The following is a 13,851-nucleotide window of genomic DNA, read 5'->3' as shown; positions in this document are numbered from 1 at the left end:
ATTCCGTGATTCAGCTTGATTGAGGTCATGATACCGCATAGCCTCGCGACGCAGTCTCTCATAGCAAACTGAATTCCAATCTCTCCACACTGGAAGATTCTTTAGTTGCGTCTGTTGTACTTATGCGTTTGTTCAACTGCCATGGGTACCAAGTAGGATGACATGGTAATGTGTATGCAAACCTTTCTTAAGCCGAACAGCACCTTGGTGTGTATTATCCTGAAGGAGTTCAGATTATATCCAGAACACAATCTGATCAGTCCACCAGTATCTGAGTGGAGGTTCTAGAGCCGTATACATGCAAATACCTTTCACTATTACTTGTCCTGGTGTTTGAATTGACGGACAAGGGAAAGTACATGACAACAAGATACGGTCAGTCAATGGTGATGTGTTTGATATGGGTGCATAACTGTGTTGTATGCTGTAGGCTGTTGTAATGCGCCGGAATGATATTTGAATACCATCTCCTTTACTCAAGAATGTCATTCTGATACAATCTTTATTACTCTAGAATGCCAGTCTCACACACAACCATCTCCATTACTCTAGAATGATGGTGTAATATTATCTCCATTACTCTAGAATGATGTCGTGATGCCATCTCCATTAATGTAGAATGATGTTACTCGAGAATGATGTACAGTTGCAATATTATCTCAATTGCTCGAGAATGATGTTGTAATATTATCTCCATTACTCTAGAATGATGTTGTAATATTATCTCCATTGCTCGAGAATGATGTTGTAATATTATCTCCATCTTTCGAGACTGATTTTGTAATATTATCTCCATTACTCTAGAATGATGTTGTAATATTATCTCCATTACTCTAGAATGATGTTGAGACAGCGCCGCCTTACCTTCACTGCTAGGAAGCCTCAGACATGCTTTGGCCAGTTCTCACACTGCACCCCGCCAGATGTAAATTAGTGCACCAGTGCCCGGACGCCTGAAACAAACAATTGAGTCTTACTGACATATGGATAACGCATGAAATATCTCTGATGACTGGGAGATAAAAACAAGCACATGAACTGAAACACAGAAAGATTTGCAGCATCTTTTTCATTACATTGTTAAAGTATGTTTAAGTGGTTTCTAAAACAACTTCAAGTCGTTAAGCTTTTCAGGAACACTTGGAGCCATCACCGATGTTCAGTGATCAGGTGTTAATCCGTTCTCTACGATTTCGCTTCTTACACCCAATAGAAACTGCCTTTGGCCCCTTTAGAGTCATGCGTTAAGTGTTTGAAAACATTTATGTAATTGTCATTCAGCAATCTATATTTGTTTTCGGTCTTCAACGCGTTATGTTTGACAACCGATAAGACAGAATCTGAACTCGATTTATCCAGATCAGTTGAACGGGACTTGCGGTGTCCGTGACATTCACTAGCGTTGCCAGTGACTGTAGCGGATACACTGACTGTCATGACAGAGACGTTTAACAGTTGATTCTTCAAAACACTTTTGTCATACAACTAGTAATCACTCCTGATCTGATAACAGGATTCACATGCTGTGTCAGCATTATCACTGTCCCGTAGTAAATGTGTCGTAGTAAATGTGTGTGTGAAAAAGCTAAAAGTACAGGTGGGAGATTGGACAGGTGCTTGTAGAAGCTTAGCACGTTGACTTTGAAACGGTGCTGGGGCTGCTGTTATTTTACTGGAGCGTGTTCCGCCTGTTCATGTTTCGTGGTGCATAAGAACCTATATGAACTCGACGTCTCGGCAAGCAGCAAGAACGTCGGAAACACAATGTCCAGCTGGTTCTTATGTGTTATTTAGTGAGGTCTTCAATTGAGGCAGACTACAAACGGGACTCCTGGACCCGTAAGAGGCAGACAGGGAGGTTGCACCACAGAGCAGAAGCAGGATGGCAAAGGCTGCCACAACACGACTGCACCCAGAAGCAGATTGACAAAACAAGATTACATCGTGCAGAAGGGTGGCAATGATTACAACGACAAGGACGCAATATGTGGCAAAGATACTACGGACCCAGAAACACTGAGGTTTGTCTCATTAGTAATTTCTATCGCCTTGAGCAACGCTATGGTGTGAGTTTGAAGACCGTGCCCAGTAAAAGCCTTGTGATGGTTTCCTTGCCCACTTGGTTTATGAATCAATGCAACAGACGTTCACAAATGTGAAAGGAACGTAACTGAGAGTGTCTTTGAACAGTTGGTATTCCATCTACGACCGATTCCTAAAATTCGATGAACATAAAACAAGATGGCGTATATGATATCAATGGAAAGGCTTAACGCTCACATTGCGATATTTTGTGCAACTGTGTATCTCGTCCACTTCTCTCGTCCACGTGTGCTTGCCAGTGGACGGATAGCAATCACTTCACCATTAGCTCTATCGAACCCTTTGTTGTTCAGCTGGCATCTGTCCATAAACAATGAATTATGTGACAAACCCCTAACAATAGCAACAGGTGTTTCATTGTTTGGTGTACGGCACTGATTGCTTATCAAAGCTTTCGAGATATGTACATTATTTGTGTGTAAAGAGTCGGACGCATAGAGTTTGTTACCCAGCCAGCTTGTGCTTGAAAACTTTCACATCGTATTTGCAGTTCAATCCAAGACCAACCATAAGCCATACCTATACTCAGATGGAAGAGAGTCGTCGTTGCTTACTCATACCTGTGACTCAAAGCACTCAAGACGCAAAAATCACTTTGACAAAGTATGTCCAACTTGCAACGAGCCTGAATCCATTGCTTACCGGTCACTTTAATGTCAAGACGATGTCCGAGCCATGGATCGTTTAAGCTACAGTTGAAATCAGATACCGTTATCTCTGAGAGCTCTCCAAGCGAAGAAAAGCACCATAAACAGGTGATTGTACGTGCAACGGAAAGTTCGCAACTATACTTCTCCCAATAAAGAAACGCAAAAGTGTATTTTCACAAATTTATTATCAAAGTGGGATAACACATCAGTTGTAGCTAAACGTCACAGCATAAAAGATCAAATGCTTGTTAAAAAGCTTAGGAAAAATACATAAGTGAAAACGTCCGTCCCCAGTTCGACGTAGTCTTCAGTGTTTGTTGTTGCCAACATGAGTCCCCAAAACTCCTCAGCATCGTCTCGGCATGGACTGGAAAGTCTTTGTGTTTCTGGCAATGCCTGCGATAGCTGACCAAACGTCTGGGACGCCGGTTGACGTTCACATATGCGTCGGCCGAGCGCGTCCTACACATGCTCAATGGAGTTGTTTTAGGGTGATTTAATAGGCCATGGAAACACTGTTCTGTTCTCATTCTGAAGACACTGAATTGTTACATGTCCTGTATGGTTTGGTCTGTGTACTGAATAATATTTAGCTGCATAAAGTTAGACTTCTCTGTGTAGGCTATTGCTTGTAGTTTTACGCAGCACTCAGCAATATTCCAGCTATATGACAACAATCTCCAAAACACTCTTATCGGACCAGACAATCCAGTAACCAACAACATGAACATCGATGTGCGCAACTGGGAACCGATGACAAGTGTCAACCAAGTCACCGAGCCTGATCACCCGATCCCGTTAGTCGCCTCTTTCGACAAACATGGGTTACTGAAGGCCAATATTCTAACCCGGACCTTCACGGGTACTGCTAATGGAGTACCCGCATGTATATATACCGCATGATACCGTGATAATGCTAGGTACTACGAGGACGATATGACGAAGAATAAGATTGTTGATATCCAACCAATGAACGACGGATTTACTCTGGTGAACATCGACAGGGCGTGCAACGCCAGATTGTGTCTACCCATCCTCCAGACGCCCAGTGGCAAATTTTCGATTTAAAGCAGTGAGTCGCTGCATAACGTTATTCTTAAGTGTCATGTACCTGAAATATGCCAGTAAAAGCAAAACGGGCTTTACGGGCAGTGTCACTGGTCACGGTTCCTCTGACCTGCACGTGCATAATGCGAACCATGATACATGTATTTCCATGGAAGATGACACTTTCGAACGTGAACGTGCATGAAATGTCCGAAAGTACGTGTTTTGTTTGGGGTTTTTTTTATTTGTTTGTGTGTGTGTGTGTGTGTGTGTGTGTGTGTGTGTGTGTGTGTGTGTGTGTGTGTGTGTGTGTGTGTGTGTGTGTGTGTGTGTGTGTGTGTTTGTGTGTTTGTGTGTGTGCTGGGCATTCGTTAGAAACCAGCGATATAATGGCAAATTTTAGCAATCACACGCAAATTTTGAAAAAATATTTGAAATTGCATATATCAATATCACCGAGCGTTTCTTTTCAGGGAGAGTGTAGATATAGTTATGGCAGTTCTCGCTGTGAATCAGCTCATTCACACACCAGGAAAGCCATTAGACGTGGCTGTCGGGTTATTGATCGTAATGTAATATGCCTTCATCTAAGTAACTCTATATGTATCTTTGAACGTCCATGAACTATGTATGTTAATTTATCGGTGAGGAGTTCGCTTTGTGTGCTCAAAATATATTCGATTATTTGTAGCGACAACTGAAGATTGCAATACAGAGTATTTCATTTAAACAAATAATTATGTTTGAGTGAAAATATAAAACGCCTTGGGGTCACAAAACCAGCAGTGATAACTGTTAATTATCTACTTTTAATCTTCAAGGGAATGAAAGAATCCTATGATTCTGGGTTCGAATCCCGGCTCGCCCCGGCCAACCCTATTTGTAGTCGCAGCCATAGCGGTAAACGTCCAGTAACATGAAGTTAGATACGGATTCGGGGATTCGAATCCGGAATCTGAATATTGTGTTTTTATTCAGGATTCATACATTCGGTACGTATGTATGTAATATATGTGTGTGTGAGTGTGTGTGAGTGTGTGTGTGACATTCCTCAAAATATTCTCTGATTTAACTGAAAAACTGCTCAAAGCACTCACGGGAAACATACATGTATGCCACAGTGGTTTGACATATACACACTACTGGTGTACTTTAACAAGTGGTTTAGCCTTCATGCTGAAGGGGCCGGAGGGACCCAGTGGTTAAAGCGTTCGCTCGTCACGTTGAAGACCCATGTTTGATTCTCCACATGGATACAATGTGTGAAGCCCATTTCTGGTGTTCCCCGTCGTGATATGGCTGGAATATTGCTAAAAGTGGAGTAAAATTGTACTCTCGTGCGGAATACCTAATTTCGATTCACCTGAAGGCTATCCTTTGTATGGGGTCCGGCGGGGTGCAGTTTTAGAGTAATAGTGGTAGCTTCGCGCAGGATTCGCGAGGCTGCGACACGAATTGACAGTGACTTGAAATTGACATGCGTTTCTCAAATTAAACATCATAATTCCCTGTCGGCATATGCTGGACCAACACTAAATTATATCCAGTATCCACGTCACAGTTTCTAACGGTTGTGCAAAACAAGGAACAGTTAAAGAGGAACAGGTAGGCTGTAGATGGGAAACAATAACTGACGCCACGCCACGCCACGCCACGCCACGCCACGCCACGCCACGCCACGCCACGCAACGCCACGTGCAGGCTCCTCATGACGCCACCATCTCGCACATGCACAGTCAAATTACACTAGGTCATTTGTACCGGAGTGCTACAATCACACACCCTCTGCTCGTTATGCAACACAGCTGTTACAGCTGTCTATTTCTGTCCCAGCTAAACGCTGCGAACAAGTTGGATCAGGGCGAAATGCAATAAGCAATAAGAGATTCTAGCTGAGTTAGGTTAATGTGTTGTTGGTGAAGGTTTAATTCAATCTGTACACAGGAACCAACAACGCCCTTGAGGTGGTAATGGTTTTGAAGCACTTACTGACGCCACAAGCAGAACGTCATCAGCGTTGACAACAGACAGAATATCGTTCCATCTGTAGTCTAAAAGCGGCCTAGGGCCTTACAGACGATACAGTATATCTTGCGAACGATGTCTTTTTGGTTTTCTGGATCACACAACCCTTTTGATTCCCTGTAAGAACTCCACTTCCATCGCATGATTTATGTGGTTGTATGTTGTGGGCTGATTCCTTTATACAAGATTTTACAGAATTATTCTCGAACAGCTCATACTTGTCGTAAGAGGCGATTTACGGGATAGGGTGGTTCGGCTCGCTGACTTGGTTGACACATGTCATTGTATCCTATTTGTGTAGATCGATCCTCATGCTGTTAATCACTGGAACGTATGGCCTAGACTCGATTATTTGCAGACCGAATCCATACAGAGCGAAAACCATATTGCTGAGAGCGGCGTTAAACAACCAACCAACCAACCAACCAATCATAATGTAAACGCTTAAAACAGTTCTACTAAAACTGATCTAAATTCAACAATTGCCTGAACAAACAAAATCCACCAGGTCCTATATAACTCTCTGCTTAATTTTTTCATATATTTTAAAATTTAACCCCACCACCTTTCCAATCACCTAGATTGCCAATCATTTACCTGTTAAATTTGCAACCGAAGATTTTGAAAATAACTGGGTGACAAAAAAAGAATCGCTTAAACCTAAAGCCTTGTGACTTCTAAAATGTTTAATTATGAAATTGCAGTTAAACTTATTCTTTAACAAAGTCGAAAAAATCTCATCGACGCATTTTCCGCATTCAGGTCCCATTCAGATGTAAAGTTATTGGAAAAACTCATCTTCAAAAAGCACCATGAAAGTGTGAAGATAACATCCGAACGCCTCACTCAATATTAGCATTACACTATACTTATGAACACATCTGACCACTCGTTCAATTTCTGCAAACGCAAAGAAAATTGGAAAGTAAATCGAAAGTCGAAATGATACTAGGATACATGTTCTTATGTTTACAAACATAAACGATATACCAGTCCTCTAAATACTCTAACTATATACTGAGGGGAAAAAATTTTTTAAATGTCTCCCGGTTTCTTCACAAGGTATGCGACACACAGCTTGTGAAGAAACCGTGGAAAAATAAGAGAACCCTTGTCCTTTCGTGTGATTTTTCCCCAATATATTATACATTACATCGCTGAGTCAGGTTGTTCGCGTGACGATGTATATACAAGATCACGTGGTGCCGCTGCTGTCGTGCTGCTGTAAAGCAGATGCTTCTCTCTAGCCAATGAACAGACATGGAATGGGTTGTGGTGTACCTGTAGATCAGGCTATTGACCTATAGCTCCGAATATTGTTTCTATTATTACCATAATCAATAGATTTGAAAATAAATGTTAAATATTTATAACTACCTAGTATGGATTACCGACCTGTTGTTTCCAACAGCGACCTCGGCTTGTACGGTCACGCCATGGCTGAGAAACATATTTCGCAATATTGTTGAGGGTTGATATTTCACAACCAGTGGGATACTTTGTAAACATGTACATGTATGTACTAATAATATTTCAGTAACAGTAACGATAGAGCATGCAAGTAAAAATTACAACGGTTATCACTGAAACTGCATGCAGCTAAATTATGTAGGCAGATTAAATAAGAGTAGAAACCACGCCCAATGAAACTTGGCCATATGAAAACACACCCAATAAGACTTTATCATAAGAAAACTACATCAAATAAAACCTGGCTTGGCCAGATGAAAGCCACATCCAATGAAACCTGGTCATATAAAAAACACATCCAATGAAACTTGGTCATATGAAAACCACATCCAGTGAAACTTGAGCAAATGAAAACCACATCAAATGAAATTTGGCCATGTGAAAACCACATCAAATGAATCTGAACCATAAGGAAACTACACTCAGTGAAACTGGACGATGTGAAAACCCATCAAATGAGACTGGCCAGCATGAAACTGATATCAAGTGAAATCGAACTGTGTGAAAACCGCACAGCACAATAAAACGCCTTAATAATTCTGAACAAAGCTGCAAATGCATCAAATGAAACTGCATCCAGTGGACTCATATACAGCTCTGCTGCATAGTATTGTGAATTGTTTAATCATTTGTTAGTTTGTGTAACCCCGAACATACAAATATTCCAACTATACGTATGCCGTATGTATACGTAACGGAATCTGGACCCAACCGAAGACTAACAGAGAGACTGTTCTGGTGTTGTATGAAACATTTTGTCTGTGTTACCTATACCGTTAATATGAAATACTTAAAACTGTCATAGTTCAAGGCATTCGTTCACAGCTTATCTGGCACTTGGTGTTAAGTTGGATATGGTCATTAAAGTCACGGTTATTTCCGTATTTGGGTCTCGAATCAGCCCGATGTGCAAAAGTAACCGCTAGTATTGGGACCCGATCCTTTCTGACTTTCGAATGCCAATAAACAGTTATTATTTGTTAAATAACTGATTATTGCTGATGATGTGTGTATGTGTGTGTTAGTGTGTGAGCGTGTGTGTGCGTGATTTTGTGTGTGTGATAGTCTAACTACTATGCCATAACATAAAGCGTTCGTAATGTTACAACCGTCCGTAACTCTATAGCTTGTCACATTCTAACGAATATCGTAGTGCTATGAGACCGTTTAGTGGATTCGAACCCTGGCGTTTAATATGTATTATTCCACTATTATCATATGCTCAGATATACAAGTGACATACAGCACTGTTATACAGAAAAAGTAATAACGTCTAACGTATATATATGTATATATAAGATTCCAACACAAAACACGTGACATGCCCCTCTGTGGCATGCTCAGTATAAGTACCCTCATACCGTATGTTCATATCTTATCACCCCATCATATCATCATATCCCGGACTGTACAAACAATAAATCCCCGGAACCCCAAGCAGATATTGATCCGAGACGTAATACACTTCACTATCAGAGTACTTTAAGTTAACATTTTGCCACATGTGAATGTACTTCTGAACTTCAGCCTTTGACGACTGAAAAAATAGACAGATGTGGCTTGCTCACAACTGTGTTTTGAGATATATAATATGAGAAAGCACCACAATGTTTGTTACTGAGGACTGAAAACAACTGTGCATCTCAGTCGTTTGACGACGAAGAATTCGGCAGACACACAGGCGTACTTGAAATTGGGTCAATACAAGGGCATGTTGTAGGGGTGGTCAGCAAAGCATAGAGTGGATATTAGATCAGCTAACAGCGATATATGCAGATGGTTGACATTGTCATGTTACTCCTGACTGCACTTTGCCGCCATTACTTCATGTCCGCCACTAGCCTGAGAAATCACCTGCTGAACGACAGCAGGGAGAGTTTCCTCGGAGACAAAGGGCATGCATTCGCACCCCACTAACCCGACACCACAGGCAGACAAGTTCGGACTGATGATGAAGATTGTGTCAGTTTGACAAATCGGGACTGTTCTTCAGTGTTTTCCGTGATCATACAAAGGAGACTTCATAAATCATAGTGCGTTCGTGTGACGAAGATTTCAGAATCCCAGCGTGACTAGGAGGACTAAGGGAACGGGGCTTTGGATATGATCTTTTTGAATAGTGGAGGAATGTTCCTTTGGCACCTATCCAGACACATACTGAAAACATGAGATGGCAGTGTCATACTTCACGTAGATTACAACGCGTTATTGGTTGTTACTCCGTTTTGTTGGGACAATGAATTTGAGCGTTTCATCACGAATGATCTGGTTGAATATTGGTCACATGTCTTGTGTTGGCATCTTGAGTCCCACAACAAGAGACTGTTCATTAAACATGTCCTCAGCCATTTAATCTCTGCTTATATCCACATATACCCATAATTTGATGTATATCCTTTACAGTGGTTATCCTGAGCAGGATTACTTAGATACTACCTGGACGCAACACCACACATAAATATGATACTCAATCCATATTCGCCGGTGTCGTTCACTATGCCTGTTGCCTTTTCACAGGACTACAAACGTCATCTCAACTCATCCCCTCACAGCGCCACCTTGCCATCCTGACCCCGGGGTGTTCGAATTACGACAGTCTGCTTCCAACTGCCACAACATCCGGGCTCTAATACTGTGTTTCTTTTACCTGCTGGTCTGATTGAATATCACCGATCTGTATAACAAAGTTTAAAAATTCACAAAATCAATATATCTGGTACAGCAGCTCCACATGGGAAGGTGTCCAGCTTGTTATTGTGGTAGGTTTCATCGGGAACGCCCATTGGATGATCCGCCGTGGAGAATTAAGAGATAAAGGTGCAAATAACACACAGCCAGCTGGTATCGAACATGACCTTGTAGTTAAACTGTGTTAAACAGCTGTTGGTGATTTTGTGGTAACCGTAAGCGTCGCACTGTTCGAAATCCAGTCTGTATCAGTCTAACTGCAGCAACTGATTTTTTAAAGAGTTGAGTTGACACATCTAAGTGATTAAAGCTCTTCCTTTTGCAAATATATTATTAAAAGTAGTTTTAATTTCGACTGAAACATTTGTCTATTTTCCTTTGACCACTAACGTTCCTTCTGGTAGTGATTATACTCGAAAACCTCATGCAGTTCTGTGCTTTTTGTCATTTCTGATTTAACTATTATCAAGTTTCAATTCTTTACAAAACAATATATTCCTCATGGAATTGCCGTTACTGTCTCTTACATTGTAGATAATCTCGCCTGAAACGTTAGGGGCTAAGAATTTAGTTCACCCCCGATTATATAGTGTGTTAAGTCCTTTACATTATTTTTCTCAACAAAACAAGCCTGTGATGCGCGATCATATAATGCGGGCTATCTGCATGATGAATACATGAAAAGAGACGTAATATAACACACTGGATTATGGTGGACAAGCTATTGATGCAACTTGCTTTGAACACAGCACTATTGTCCCTTTAAGACCGACCGGTGGATGTTCCACGTTATCCTAATCGAATTTCTTTACAAATCTTAAACGAAATCGTTAAGGTATGTATCGATTCAGCCAGCTTGATAAACTACAAATACTGTATTGGTTTCCGATGATTTACATCAGTTTGAATTGTTCAAGTGAATACTGAAAGAAACTTAGTTATTGAACATATGGAAAGGTATGGGTACATTGTTACTTGATGTACGGCATCACGACAGGGGAACACTATCGCCGAGGACAACAGTGGAACAGTTATTGAACATATGGAAAGGTATGGGTACATTGTTACTTGATGTACGGCATCACGACAGGGGAACACTATCGCCGAGGACAACAGTGGAACAGTTATTGAACATATGGAAAGGTATGGGTACATTGTTACTTGATGTACGGCATCACGACAGGGGAACACTATCGCCGAGGACAACAGTGGAACAGTTATTGAACATATGGAAAGGTATGGGTACATTGTTACTTGATGTACGGCATCACGACAGGGGAACACTATCGCCGAGGACAACAGTGGAACAGTTATTGAACATATGGAAAGGTATGGGTACATTGTTACTTGATGTACGGCATCACGACAGGGGAACACTATCGCCGAGGACAACAGTGGAACAGTTATTGAACATATGGAAAGGTATGGGTACATTGTTACTTGATGTACGGCATCACGACAGGGGAACACTATCGCCGAGGACAACAGTGGAACAGTTATTGAACATATGGAAAGGTATGGGTACATTGTTACTTGATGTACGGCATCACGACAGGGGAACACTATCGCCGAGGACAACAGTGGAACAGTTATTGAACATATGGAAAGGTATGGGTACATTGTTACTTGATGTACGGCATCACGACAGGGGAACACTATCGCCGAGGACAACAGTGGAACAGTTATTGAACATATGGAAAGGTATGGGTACATTGTTACTTGATGTACGGCATCACGACAGGGGAACACTATCGCCGAGGACAACAGTGGAACAGTTATTGCATGTTGTGGAGCCGTTGGTTAGAAAATAATGAAAGTTAAAACCAAACGTAATTATGGGTGAGGTTGTTACATTAAAAACGAGATATATTAAAAGTGAAAAGAGATGCGGGGTAGAATAGGTCTTCAGCAACTCATGCCTGCCATAAAAGGCGACTATGCTTGTCGTAAGAGGCGACTAACGGGATCGGTCGGACTTGGCTGACACATGTCATCGGTTCCCAATTACACAGATCGATGTTCATAATGTTCATCACTGTATTGTCTGGCTTAGATTCGATTATTTACAGACCGCCTCCATATAGTTGGAATCTTGATGAGTATGGGGTATACCTAATCTCACTCACTATAAAGTTAAAAGACACAAGTGTTAGTACTGCGTATATCAGACATCAATAATATGTGCATGAAACATTACCTTCTATCTGTTGAAACCGTATAAATATCCGTTTAACTGTCCCAATAAATATCCGTTTAAATAACTAAAAGTTCAGATGTAAACTGTCGCCGACACTCAGACAACACTGGCCGTTTGTGGACTGAAGGGTAGTCGGAGAAGTTCAGAGCCTCCATAGGAAAGATTTGCAGTGGTGAAGCCACATAATTCATTCCGGCATTTCGGTCTCCACTGATCTGTTCCAGTTATTGCTGGGATTTGGGAAAGACACCCCAGACTAAAATTTCGCCTGTGAATATAATTTTGACAGAATTTTAAGTTGAAGAGAAGTCTCAGTGAGAAGGGAGGTTCTGAACTTGGAGAAATCTGGACATGCTTTATTTAGCATTTCAGAAAGGACTGGGCAGAAGAGATGCGGTTCGGGGACTGTGAGGCCGATAATAGACGTCCCGGAGGACGGGGACCTTGACCTTTCCAGCTGATGGGATATTTTCTGACGTGTATAGCAGTGAGGATGTTTCCACTGTTTTGGCAGGTCTTCGTCTCCGACCAGAAGATGTGTATGCAGGTTTCATTCGTTTAACCAAGCTAGAGAATTCATCCAGCTTTTTTGATCAAATGTCAGAAGGATTGCAATCCTACATGACACTTTCTCGGCCAGAATTTCTATACCATCGACTTTTCTGTGTAATGCCCTCAGAACTAGCTTCATGGTGGCCAGTGATTTGGCATTAATGGGATTCTCGTCATAACATCTCATCATATCATCTGCAGGTCCTTCATCACTGCACATACCTTTGTCACATTTCCAAAGGCCACAGGACACGACATTGTGTAAATCTTATGAACATTTGATTCTCTATAGATCTAGGACATCACAGTGTGTTTCAGATGATAAACCGTATAGACATTAGATTCTCTATCTAGGACATCACGAAGTATTTCAGGTGATAAATTTCCCGAAATTTGTAGATCTAGGAGCTGACATTGTGTTCAAGGTGATCAGTCAAATTGCCGTTTGACTCAGCGAAGGTCTAGGATATCACAGAATGTACCAAGTTACAAACAAATGTTCTCAAGTCGCACCGTAGGGCCAGGACATGACATGTTATACCAAGTGATAACTCATATGAACACAAGGTCTAGGAAAAAGATTTGTGATAAATCAAACACTCACGGCATGCTGTATTTATGAGACAGAAATAGGTCATACACACACTGGCTGGACACAGGTGCGACATTTTCTGTCCTGTACAGAATATAAGTGATATCTATATGATTATATAAATCCTATATGGAAATACGAGAAATTGTATCTTTTCATTGTGTTTTTGACAGCTGTCATAGGATTCCACTCACCTGGTTTCTATAGGCACTTGTTAAAACATATACCGGCCGTGCTCCTTCACGCGGCTATCAACTTCGTGAAACCGAAATCCTCGCTCTCCCTCCTCACTCTTCCACGATTTTGTGTCACCCTGTTCATGTAGCGCCGAGGACGTATGACTGAGAGGAGAGACTGTGTCAGTGATCAATACATGTCACTCCAGGTGGCGGTATGCGTCAGGGACTCGATGGACCCAGGATATGTGCGACAGTGTGTGGGAACATCAGGAATACAGGGGACCCAGAAGATGTGTGACAGTGTGTGTGGACTTCAGGTATACGGGGGACACATCTTATGTGTGACAG

General features: G+C 41.6%; 1 protein-coding gene across 2 annotated transcripts in view; it reads right to left on the bottom strand.

Annotated features, from left to right (window-relative positions):
• The window catches only part of LOC137283722 (uncharacterized), a 36,232-nt gene extending 22,565 nt beyond the window's left edge, over positions 1-13,667 (bottom strand). For both annotated transcript variants that reach the window (XM_067815388.1, XM_067815389.1), the window contains exons 1-2: positions 13,519-13,667; positions 865-953 (exon numbers count right to left, since the gene is read on the bottom strand). The gene's annotated coding sequence lies outside the window, so the exon portion shown is untranslated. The remainder of the gene's footprint in view (positions 1-864; positions 954-13,518) is intronic.
• Positions 13,668-13,851: the final 184 nt, after the last annotated feature.

This window comes from Haliotis asinina, chromosome 5 (genome assembly GCF_037392515.1).
Source record: "Haliotis asinina isolate JCU_RB_2024 chromosome 5, JCU_Hal_asi_v2, whole genome shotgun sequence".
NCBI classification, from domain to species: Eukaryota; Metazoa; Mollusca; class Gastropoda; order Lepetellida; family Haliotidae; genus Haliotis; species Haliotis asinina.
This window is presented reverse-complemented; position numbering and strand designations above follow the sequence as displayed.